Below are 10,651 nucleotides of genomic sequence, written 5' to 3'. Positions count from 1 at the left end.
CCCAACCCCGTCCTTGTGCCCTCTGATCACTCAACAGCAGCACTTGCATGCAGATGAAAGATTGTCGCTAGTCCCCTTTAAGAGCGGGCGGCGAAGATCACTTCCGCTGGGCTTCACGCTGACAAATGCAAGAACTTGCAGCACATCAACGGAGGACTGCGTACCAAAACCAGAAACGTCATTTAAATGCTGCATTAGACAAAGAACGCCAACGACATTGTTCTTTGAACCTTGCAGCTAAAGCTCTTGCTTCATTTGTTGCATTCATAAGCAGCATTATAGAGACTCCCAGCAATATTTTATCACCAAGTGAGTGGTATGAGATTAGTGCCGGGTGACTGTGACCACAGAAGATGAACCAGTTAAAAAATAAATTACAAAAAAAATCAGTGTCCACACAATTGGATGTACCATTAGCATATCGCAGAGCAATTTTCCATTGATTTTCTACGACCCTCCATGATCAATGCAAATATTTTATTTTTCAAATCCATTTACCCTAGCAATGGCTTTGATGTGTTAAGACTAGCAAAACTTATTTTGTGAAGACTTTTAGTAATTTGTGCTGCGAGGGTCACCAGGAAGGTATCCTATGGTTCTATGTGTCTTCAAAGGTGTTTGAAAGGCTGATGATTCTTAAATCTGTCATAAAGGTAGGGATCATACATGTTCTACTTACTGTCATTTATATAAACATTCCACGTATTTCTGACTCTCTTCTTCTTCAATCCAGGGAAAGCATCATGTGGAGTCTTTTTAGATTAGAAGTTTGATTTGCATAGCTTTAAAAGAGCAGTTATGTTGAAGAATTTCACTTTTCACGATCTGTTCAGATTAATTAATGTAATACACCATCAAAATAAATAATAAATAATGGCCCAAGGCCTGAATCCGTGTTGTTCCTTTGGCTCTGCATTTCAAAGTTTTGGCCTCAGTGGGTGGGGTGAGTGAAAGGCAAGCCCTCCTGAGGAGAAAAACTCTTTGGTCTTTGGTGAAACTTTTTCTTTGCTCCACAGGCCTGTCATTCTTTTCTTTTTGGAGTTCTCTGATTTGTGTTCTTGCTGTTACTTTCAAGACTTTAAAGTTTGCTCATTTTGTAGTGAGCTCATAAAGCCATTGAAAGTTAGGGAAAACGTGTACCCCAGATGTGCTGCTTTGCGAGGCTCTTCTCACATTGCCTGATTAGATTCTCAAATACCTGAGTGGTAACAAATAAAATTATTGTATACCTACCCAAATGACCCGGACACCTCCAAAACAAAAAATTGTAGACTATTTGTCACCTGATACGCACCTGAGAGGGAGTAACATTTCTGCTTTAGGCTGGCTGAAGGAATTTCCCCGCCGGATCGTTTTAGCTCTCGAGCAGAATCCGGGCAGCTGCTGGCAGTAAGTGTTTTACTTTCGCTGACATTGCCGTGAAGCTGTTACCAATCCAAAGTCATTTGAAGCAACATCTGTCGAAGTGAAAAAAAAGAAATAAACGTTCCCGTCGGGATGCTGGAGATTTGTCCGACCGTTTGACCGCGTGGATCACGTGTGTCTGAAAACCTGAATCAGGGCAAGAATTATAGTGGATGGGGGGGTGGGGGGGGTTCCTCTTTTTTTTTGCAGTAACACATTAATTTTTCAGCATTCATTTTGAGGATTAAAGTATGATGTCGAATTTAGTTGGAAAAAGGAAAAGCTCCAGGGAAGTTATGAAAGGAACCGTGGGATTTTCAGATACTCGGTACATGTCAGTTGTGTTAAATTCTTGCTTTTATTAAAACTGTCCCTGAGGACATACTCCATTTGTGTAATAAGGCTCACTTACCATTTTGTAAAGAAATGCTTGAACATTTGGATGCGATTTTACCAAGCAAGCTGAAGACTTTGTTCAATTGAGCCATTGTGCTATCAGAATTGGCAGTAAGTAGGGTTACCTTTCTCTCTTGGAAGCTTGGTTGCTAAAACTGCCAGGCATTCACTTCCTTGCCAGAGCAGCTTCAATCTGATCTGTAGATCTCGAGGAAATTCTTTTATTTAACCTTATCTCCTGCCTTGGTTTCCCTCACATATCAAATGGAAATAAGCCATTTAGGATTCGAGTTCAGTTCCTGAGGCAAAAGGAGCTCTGTGTCTGTCTTTGAGGGTGGGTCAGTTAATACTAATTATCATACCATGGTTTGACTGCCTGGCCTTTAATGTTTGACAGCAGGGAGTGACTGTGGGGCCCACAAGGGAAAATGGTTTTCCTATGGAGAATTCAGGAGGTGTAAGAGGGGCTCACATACTCCTCATGTGGCTTAAACACAGCACTCTTTCTTTTGATGGTCTGAAGGGCAATCTATAGGTAATTTTTAAAAATTCACCTTGTGTGGGGGGGACTCTCCTGGCCCTGAAGAATTGTCCAACTCTCATTGCTGTTCAGCTCCGATAGCACTGCAATGATGTCATTGATGATGTAATCAAAAGCTCATCTGCATATTTAAAGAGGACCCTGCTGTCATAAGGCCACCACATAGGATTGCAATGGAGATATCTTTAAGGCCCTGGGTGTTACTGAGAGGCCATTTTAGCTGTTGGAACAGAAAATGGGCTGTGTAGGATGAAAGCTGGGTTTGGGGATGATTGATAGGAGAGAGAAGGGAGCCTGAGTGCTTGATCTTGGCATTGCGGTTATGTTAGCAAGTGGTAGAGGGCTGGGAGTGGGGTGGTGGGGCGAGGCACTGCGCATAAGCAAGCAAGGTCATTCTGGACTGGGAAGGTGGATGGACAGGCACATACCCCAGATGGGGAGGGGAACACGGTAAATATCTGTGAGGGTGATTTGTAGAGGTCGTACCTGGAGTGTAGGGGACGTAGGTCGTGGAGGATCAAGGGATTTAATCGATGGTAGGATAATAAGCCTTTTCCGATTTAAGGGTCTTATCCATTGGGGGTCAGTCGATGGGGCTGATACCAATGGTGACCAAAGTAGATATTAATGGCTCAAAGTAAATTTGTTATCAAAGTACCTATACGTCACCATATACAACCCTAAGAGTCATATTCTTGCGGGCATTCACAGTAAATATAAAGAAACATGATAGAATGAATGAAAGACCACATCCAGCAAGATGGAAAAACACCAATGTGCCAAAAGCTCTCTTTATGACGCTATCTACCTGTGCACCACTTTCAAGATCTGTATTCTCAGATCACAATGTTCTACCGTACTCCCCAGTGCCCTACTGCTCTGTGTGTAAGTCCTACTATGCCATTTTTCTGCCCATTTTTTCCAGCTGGTTCAGATCCTGCTACAAACTTTGATAGCCTTCATCGCTGTCCACTATGCCCCCATTCTTGGCACCATCTGCAAATTAGCTGATCCAGTTTAACCAGCTGACAAACAACAATGGGCCCAGCATTGGTCCCTGTGGCACACCACTAATAACTGGCCTCTAGTCAGAAAAGCAACCACCTACTACCACTCTCCGGCTTCTCCCGTAAGGCCAGTGTTTAATCTATCTAATTTACTATCTTATCCTGAACCTTCTTGACCAACTTCCCATGCAGGACCTTGTCAAAGGCTTTGTTGAAGTCCATGTAGACAACATCCACTGCCTTGCCTTCATCAACCTTCCTGGTAAATCCTTGAAAAGCTCTATAAGGTTGGTTAGACATGACCTACCACACGCAAAGCCATGTTGACTATTTCCTATTCAGTCCCTGTCTATCCAAATAGTTATATATTCAGTTCCCTTGGAATACTTTCCAATAATTTACCCGGTACTGATGTCAGGCTCACCTGTATCTGGTCTGTTTCAGTCTGTCTTTTTCTTCTTCCCTAATGGTTCCCATTATCAGATCCAGTCCTGGTAGCCCTTGTATTCCTGTTTATCACCCTCCCAACTGTCTCTGCCTTCACTTACTCGCCCCCCCCCCCACCTTACTGTATCTGCCTCTTTTCACTTTCTGCCTCTGTCTTTCATTGACCCACTTCCGTCTCCCAACTTCGCCCCTACCCCTCTCCTGCCTGACTCAATCTGCCTATTATCCTTTAACGTTACCCCTGTTCACCAAACACCTCTGACTCCTTTCTCACTACATCCCCTCTCCCTAGTATACCGGCTCTTTCCCCTCTTCACTCTCAGTCCTGATGCAGTGCCTTGACCTGAAACAAGAATGAAAAGGTGTTGCACAGGTTATGCTAGTAAATATGTTTTAAATTATGAATAAGATTTATCTTTTTAGGAAAAAAAACTTCTTTCCCCTCTGAGAACATCCAGCAGGTTGTATGCTGCTCCATATTCCCATATTCTGAAAATCCTACAAAAGGTAGTGGATTTGGCCCAGTACATCGCGGGTAAAACCATTGAAGCACATCTACATGAAAAACTGTCGTAGCAAAGCACCAACACACACAAAATGCTGGAGGAACTCAGCAGGCCAGAGAGCACATATGAAAAGAGTACAGTCAATGTTTCGGGCTGAGACCCTTTTGCAGGACTTGGATTTCCAGCATCTGCAGATTTTCTCTCATTTGTGGTAGGAAAGCAACATCCATCATCAAAGATCCTCACCACCCAGGACGTGCTCTTTTCTCGCTGCTGCCATCAGGTAGAAGGTACAGATGCCTCAGGACTCACACCACCAGGTTCAAGAACAGTTGCTACCCCTCAGCCGTCAGGCTCTTGAACCAAAGGGGATAACTACATTCACCTATTGTGATGTTCCCACAACCAATATAAGGATAAAGTATTCTTTATCTTGTTATTTCATGCTCGTGTCATTTATTGCTATTTACTTATGTTTGCATTTGCTTGGTCTGTTGTCTTATATGCTCTTGCACCTTCATTGATCCTGTTTACAGTTACTATTCTATAGATTTGCTGAGTATATCTGCAGTAAAAAAAGTATCTCCGAGTTGTATGAGGTGACTCTGATAATACAAATTACTATGATATTCCAGCATTTGTCTCTGTGGTCTCTTGACAGGTATGTGGAGAAAAATTGTGCGGTTATCAAGTGAACTATTAAAGATGGCCACTACTGATCAACACATTCAAACGGTTCTCAAGTGAACCTTTAGCTGGAAGGTACTGGGTGTGGAAATAAGCCCCGTTTCCTGGGAGAAGGTCGGTCAGTTTTGGTGTCAAAGCCTGCCGTTTGATTGTGCATGAACGAAGTTGGGGGTGGAGGGAGGGTCAGAGGTGGATGGGGTTTTGCTCGGGGTGTGTGGGAGGCAGGAACATTTGCAACTGCAAATATTAGTGAGAAAAGCAATTCATCATCATTTTACCAGGATGGCAAAGTAATTTCAGCACCCTGTTAAACCCAGGACCTGATTTTTCTCAGATGGCATTGTAACTATATCCACATGTCAAATAGCTGCAGATTGTCGTCCTGTGCTGGGGCTGTTTAACGGCATGCCTATTTCAGGATGTCATTTGAAAACATGTAATAGAAAACATTTGTTTCTGTGAAACTAAAAGAAGCTCTTGAATCCCTAATATAGTTTCATTTCCTGTTAGCTGCCTTCCTGTAATGTCCAGAGCTACTCTCTCCAAGGTCTCAGAACTGTTTACATTGCTGCCGATTTAAGACCTTCAGATCCAGCTGTGCAGGTGCCCCAGAGCGTTGACAATGCAGTGAAGCCACATGACTACACTGGCACTCTGGTTGCCCAGGAAACACACATCAAAGGTAGGCTTTGATATCACTCTGGGCCAGTTTTGCAGTACATGCACACAGACAATATGCTGGTTAGAAAGCTCACAGTCACAGAGGTGAGATTTTGTGTAACTGTGATATGGGTATTTTACAATACAGTTTCAAAACAGAGTAGAATTCAAACTTGATTCACTCTGTATATAACCATGCAGTGTAAGAACACAATGCTTTCAAAATTTCAAAGATTTTAAGGTACATTGATTATCAAAGAATGTATAAGTTATACAACCTTGAGATTTGTTTGCTTACAGGTAGCCACAAAGCAAGAAACCTGAGAGAACCCAATTTAAATAAAGTAAAGGCCAAAACCCGATGCACAGGGAAAGGGGAAAAAACACACTCATCGTGCAAATAATAAAAGCAAGCAACAACATGTTGAACCAAAAGAAGTCCTTAGATCCAGACCCCGAGTAGGCCCAAGCCTCGGTATCAGTTCAGTATCATGTTAGTGAGCAGGGAGCACATCAGTTGGGGGCAGTTTTCAGAGCCTCAGCCCCACAGAGAGAGGAGACAGAACATTGCGGGAGAGCGAGTGAAATCGGCTCTCGGCTCCAATAGCACTGCCCTGTCTTTCTAGTATATCATTTAAATTGTCCAAACAGGGACCTTGCAGTAGGATCCAAGCACCGCTGCAGTGAGAGGCTCTGGGCCTAGAACATGCCCAGCAACTGTCAATATCATGACTTCTGCTGATGTTATTATTATTAATTATTTGTCAGGTCTGAGCTTTAATAAAGCTTCTCTTTGTAAAACTCATGAAAACACCAATCACCAGCTAAAGATTTGGTCATAATATTCTAAGTTTATAAAATGTAGGAGCAGAATTAGGCCTATTGGCCCATCAGGTTCATTCTGCCATTGAATCATAGCAGACATTTTTTTCCCCTACACCGTTATCCTTGCTACCATCAGGGAGAAGGTACAGAAGCCTAAAGCCACACATTCAACGATTCAGGAACAGCTTCTTCCCCTCTGCCATCCGATTCCTGAATGGACACTGACACCATGAACACTCACTACTTTTTTATTTCTATTTTAATATAATATAACTATTTTATATATATATATATATATATATATATACACACTTACTGCAATTCACATTTTTTCTGTTATTACGTATTGCATTGTACTGCTGCTGTCAAATAACATATTTCATGACAGATACCCATGATATTAAACATGATTCTGATTCCTTCTTCCATTAACGCCAAACCCTTTTAAAAATCAAGAACTTAACAATCCCTGCCTTAAGTACACCAAATAACTTGACTTCCATGATAATGAATTCCACAGATCCACCGCCATTCAGTTCAAGAAATTCCCCCTCATCTCATTTCTAAAGGGACGTCGACTTACTCTGAGGCTGTGCCCTCAGATCCTAGACTCTCCTACTAATAAAAAACGTCCTCTCCACATCCACTTTATCCAGGCACTTCAGTGCGATATACTTGCAGGATAAGAGTTTATAGGAGAATGGTATGGACGTTTTTATCCCATTTGCAAACTTAATTTGAACATTTAAACAGCTAAAACCAACAATATCAACTGAAGTTGGGACAGTTGGAAAGGTGACAGACTCATGATTTAAGTGATGCAAAACTGCATTCTGGAATATGGCACTCCAGGTGATTACTTCCCCAGAGAAATCTGTTGATTTCTACAATAAATTGTTTATTTTGATTTCTACAATAAATCTCTCCATAGCCTATTCTCTCTCACCTAGCCACCGACTCCACCCTCACTCTCTCCCCACTCACCGACACACTCAGGACAACTTACAGTGCCCAGTTAACCCGCCAAGCCACCTGTCTTTGGAGAATGGGTGGGGGGGAGCTGGAAAACTGGGGGAGGATCCACATAGTCACAGGGAGAATAATGAACACAAGAAAACTCTGCAGATGCTGGAAATCCAGAGCAACACACAGTAAATGGCAGAAGAAATCAGCAGGTCAGATAGCATCTACGGACACGGGTGAACAGTTGGTGTTTCAGACCGAGACTCTTCTTCAGGACTGAAAAGGAAGGTAGGAGATGCCAGAATAAAAAGGTGGAAGGAGAGGAAGGAGGAAAACTTTACAGAGATGGCACGTGAGGTCAGACTTGAACCAGGACTGCTGGAGCTGATGGAGAGTTGCATTGCCTGCTGATTGTTCTGGAAGACGATGAGGCATGTGGATGACTTCCTGTCTCAATCAGACAGTGTGCTTAAAGTCTGGTTATTGGAAATAACCAAATGATAAGCTCTCAGCATAAAATATAAAGCAATGTTAGCAAATTAAAATCTATTGCTACATTGGCTTTAGCTTTTTTGACATTTTATACAATGCATAATCATATTTTATTTTTTCTCTGTCATCCTTGGAAGTGAGATAAGTTAAAATGTGATAAAAGTGTTCAGCCCATAATTGGTGCATTTGAAAATGATTTTAAAAACTTGGCATTCTCTCATCAGATCCTAAGAATTAAGGAAAAGGGAAAACTCATGACATTGTGCAAGAATTTATAATGGATATTTGTCACCACAGCTTTAGTTAGGAATTTCAGACTGCAGCAGATTCTGACCTTGGTCTCAAGGATCCGCAAGTAATGCAAAGATAAAAGTTTTTCCATATTATTCATTCCTGTAGGGTTTCCAAAACCTTTTTTTTTTTCAAAACATATGGATTTCCATATGGAAGGACAGTCAATACCAGAGAGACAGCAAGAATAAAAGAGGAGATGAGGGGAGATGACACATGAACCCATCAGAGTTGTATCTCGATATATTTCTCATGGCATAGGAGGAGACCATTCAGCCCATTCAGTCTATGCCAGCTCTCAGAGTGTTCCCATCCGTTCTACTTATCTTACTGTAGCCTAGATACTCCCAGATGTCCAAAAACTACTCAATAGGCTCCTGATATCCACTTTCCCAAGTAGTCACTTAGCATAGCCAGTTAAGCTACCAGTATATCACTGGGATGTGGAGGGAATCCAAAACCCACTCATTCACAAAGAGAATCTTCCTACCAACAGCTCCAGAGGTCAGAATTGAACCTGGGTCATTGGAGCTGCATGACAATGTAGGCTAATCTAATGGGTGACAGATAACACATACTGTTCATAGTAGAAACTGTTCTACGTAATTCACAAACACCATCACGGAGTTGTGTTCACTTTACGAGACTGTGTCTGACGTAACGCTATCAGTGGAAGACAACTGCTTTTGGTTTTGTTCGTAATGGAAGTAAAGGGCTGTAGCTTTTGTCAAGCACATAAAATGACACTTGCATGTTACAGTATATTGGCAAAATCCTACAACAGCAACGCCATCTACTGCACCACTGTTCTAACCTCTGATGGGATGTGGGCCGTGTGAGAATTCTAACTGGAAAATAACCTGGAAACACAGACTAATTGTTCTGGTCAGGAGGGCTGTGTTTCCACACTCCACACCACTGCTATAATTTCCGTAATTCATGACAAATGCCAGACTTTTACAACCCAAGTTTTAGATATTCACAGGTGTAGACGTGAGGGCTGTGTTTACATATGGATTTTTTTTGTCACTCATCATGAAGAAGACAACTTCTCCTAACTTTTCAAACCCCTTTTAAAATTGAGGGCAAGGTAGGACACAGCCCAGCACATCAGAAGGTTGACCCTTGACCTCACACATAAACCTTGGTGTGGGTTCGCTCCTTATTGCCACCATCATGGGCCAAAGCCCCACCCCACTGAGGATATCTTCTAATGGTTGTGCCTCATCGGTATCAGGTTTAATATCACTGGTACATGTCATGAAATTTGTTGTTATGCGGCAACAGTACATTGCAATACATAATAATAAAAACTGTAATTTAAAGTAAGCATATATATATAAAAAAGTTTAAATAAAATAAATACTGTAAAAAGAGGAAAAAAATCGTGAGTGCTCTACTCTCTTTCTCATTAAGGACTCTTGCCATCTGGGACATGCCCTCTTCTTATTGCTACCAGCAGGAGCTTGAAGACCCACACGCGATGTTTAAGGAACAGCTTCTTCCCTCTGAACAGTCAATGAACCCATGAACACCACTTTGCTATTCATCTTCACCTCACATTCAGTAAGATGGCAGTGTGCCCAGAGGCAGTGGCCTCTCCGGGTCCGAGCAAAGGTTTAATTGCACATCCTTTATGTCTTTTAAACTATTGCAAGATACCGCTCACTATAACCGACGTCGAGTACAGCACATTTGCCCCACTGGTAAGCTGCTCGATAGCAATGGAGCTGGACCTGTGGCTTACCGTGTCGCGGCCTGTTTCAGCCACCCAGGGAAGAAGGAGTTGGTGGCGCACTGAGGCGGATCGCGACCCAATGGATGGGGTGGTGATTGTCTTGTTCATTTTCGGTGTGATCGCCAGACCCTGTTGGGCACTGGTAACGTAGACTGCTGCGAGTCTGATTCACTGGCTCAACGCCGGAACCGACGGCGGGAGAGCTGCGCGGCTTTAGTTGCTTAGCGGACCAGGCCTCATCCATGCCTGTTACGCTGGAGCCGGCTGGGTGTTGCCTGACCTTGCGCAGGAGTTGCTGGCCCCCCTCCATCGGTGCTGCCCTCCAGTGATTGCTCTGTGGGAGGCAAGTTCGATTGTGTTCGACCGCGCCATATGAGGAACTGCTGCAGAAATGTAGCTCTGGGACAACATCCATGCAAAAACAATCTGCAGGCCATGACACTCAGGGACTTGGGCTGTATTATTTTTTAAATATTATCTTTTCTTTACTGTTTTTCTGCTGTCGTAATTACGTGTGCTGTGTAAGGTGTGTGACTCTGGTTCTGTGTTTTGCGCTTTGGCCCCACAGGAACACTGTTTTATTTGGCTATCTTCACGTGAATGGTTGAATGATAATTAAACTTGAACTTTATTGATTCAATCATATTGTAGCTTTTAGTAATTTGTTACACCTGCACTTCACTTCTGTCACAAA

General features: G+C 42.7%; 1 long non-coding RNA gene across 1 annotated transcript; it reads right to left on the bottom strand.

Annotated features, from left to right (window-relative positions):
• Positions 1–503: 503 nt before the first annotated feature.
• On the bottom strand, positions 504–2,391 carry LOC140190828 (uncharacterized). Its single transcript, XR_011883693.1, has 3 exons — positions 1,817–2,391; positions 1,295–1,457; positions 504–1,198 (listed from the first exon to the last, which is right to left on the bottom strand). It is a non-coding gene; the product is annotated as an uncharacterized lncRNA (long non-coding RNA).
• Positions 2,392–10,651: the final 8,260 nt, after the last annotated feature.

Source organism: Mobula birostris, chromosome 31, assembly GCF_030028105.1.
Source record: "Mobula birostris isolate sMobBir1 chromosome 31, sMobBir1.hap1, whole genome shotgun sequence".
Taxonomy (NCBI): Eukaryota; Metazoa; Chordata; class Chondrichthyes; order Myliobatiformes; family Myliobatidae; genus Mobula; species Mobula birostris.
This window is presented reverse-complemented; position numbering and strand designations above follow the sequence as displayed.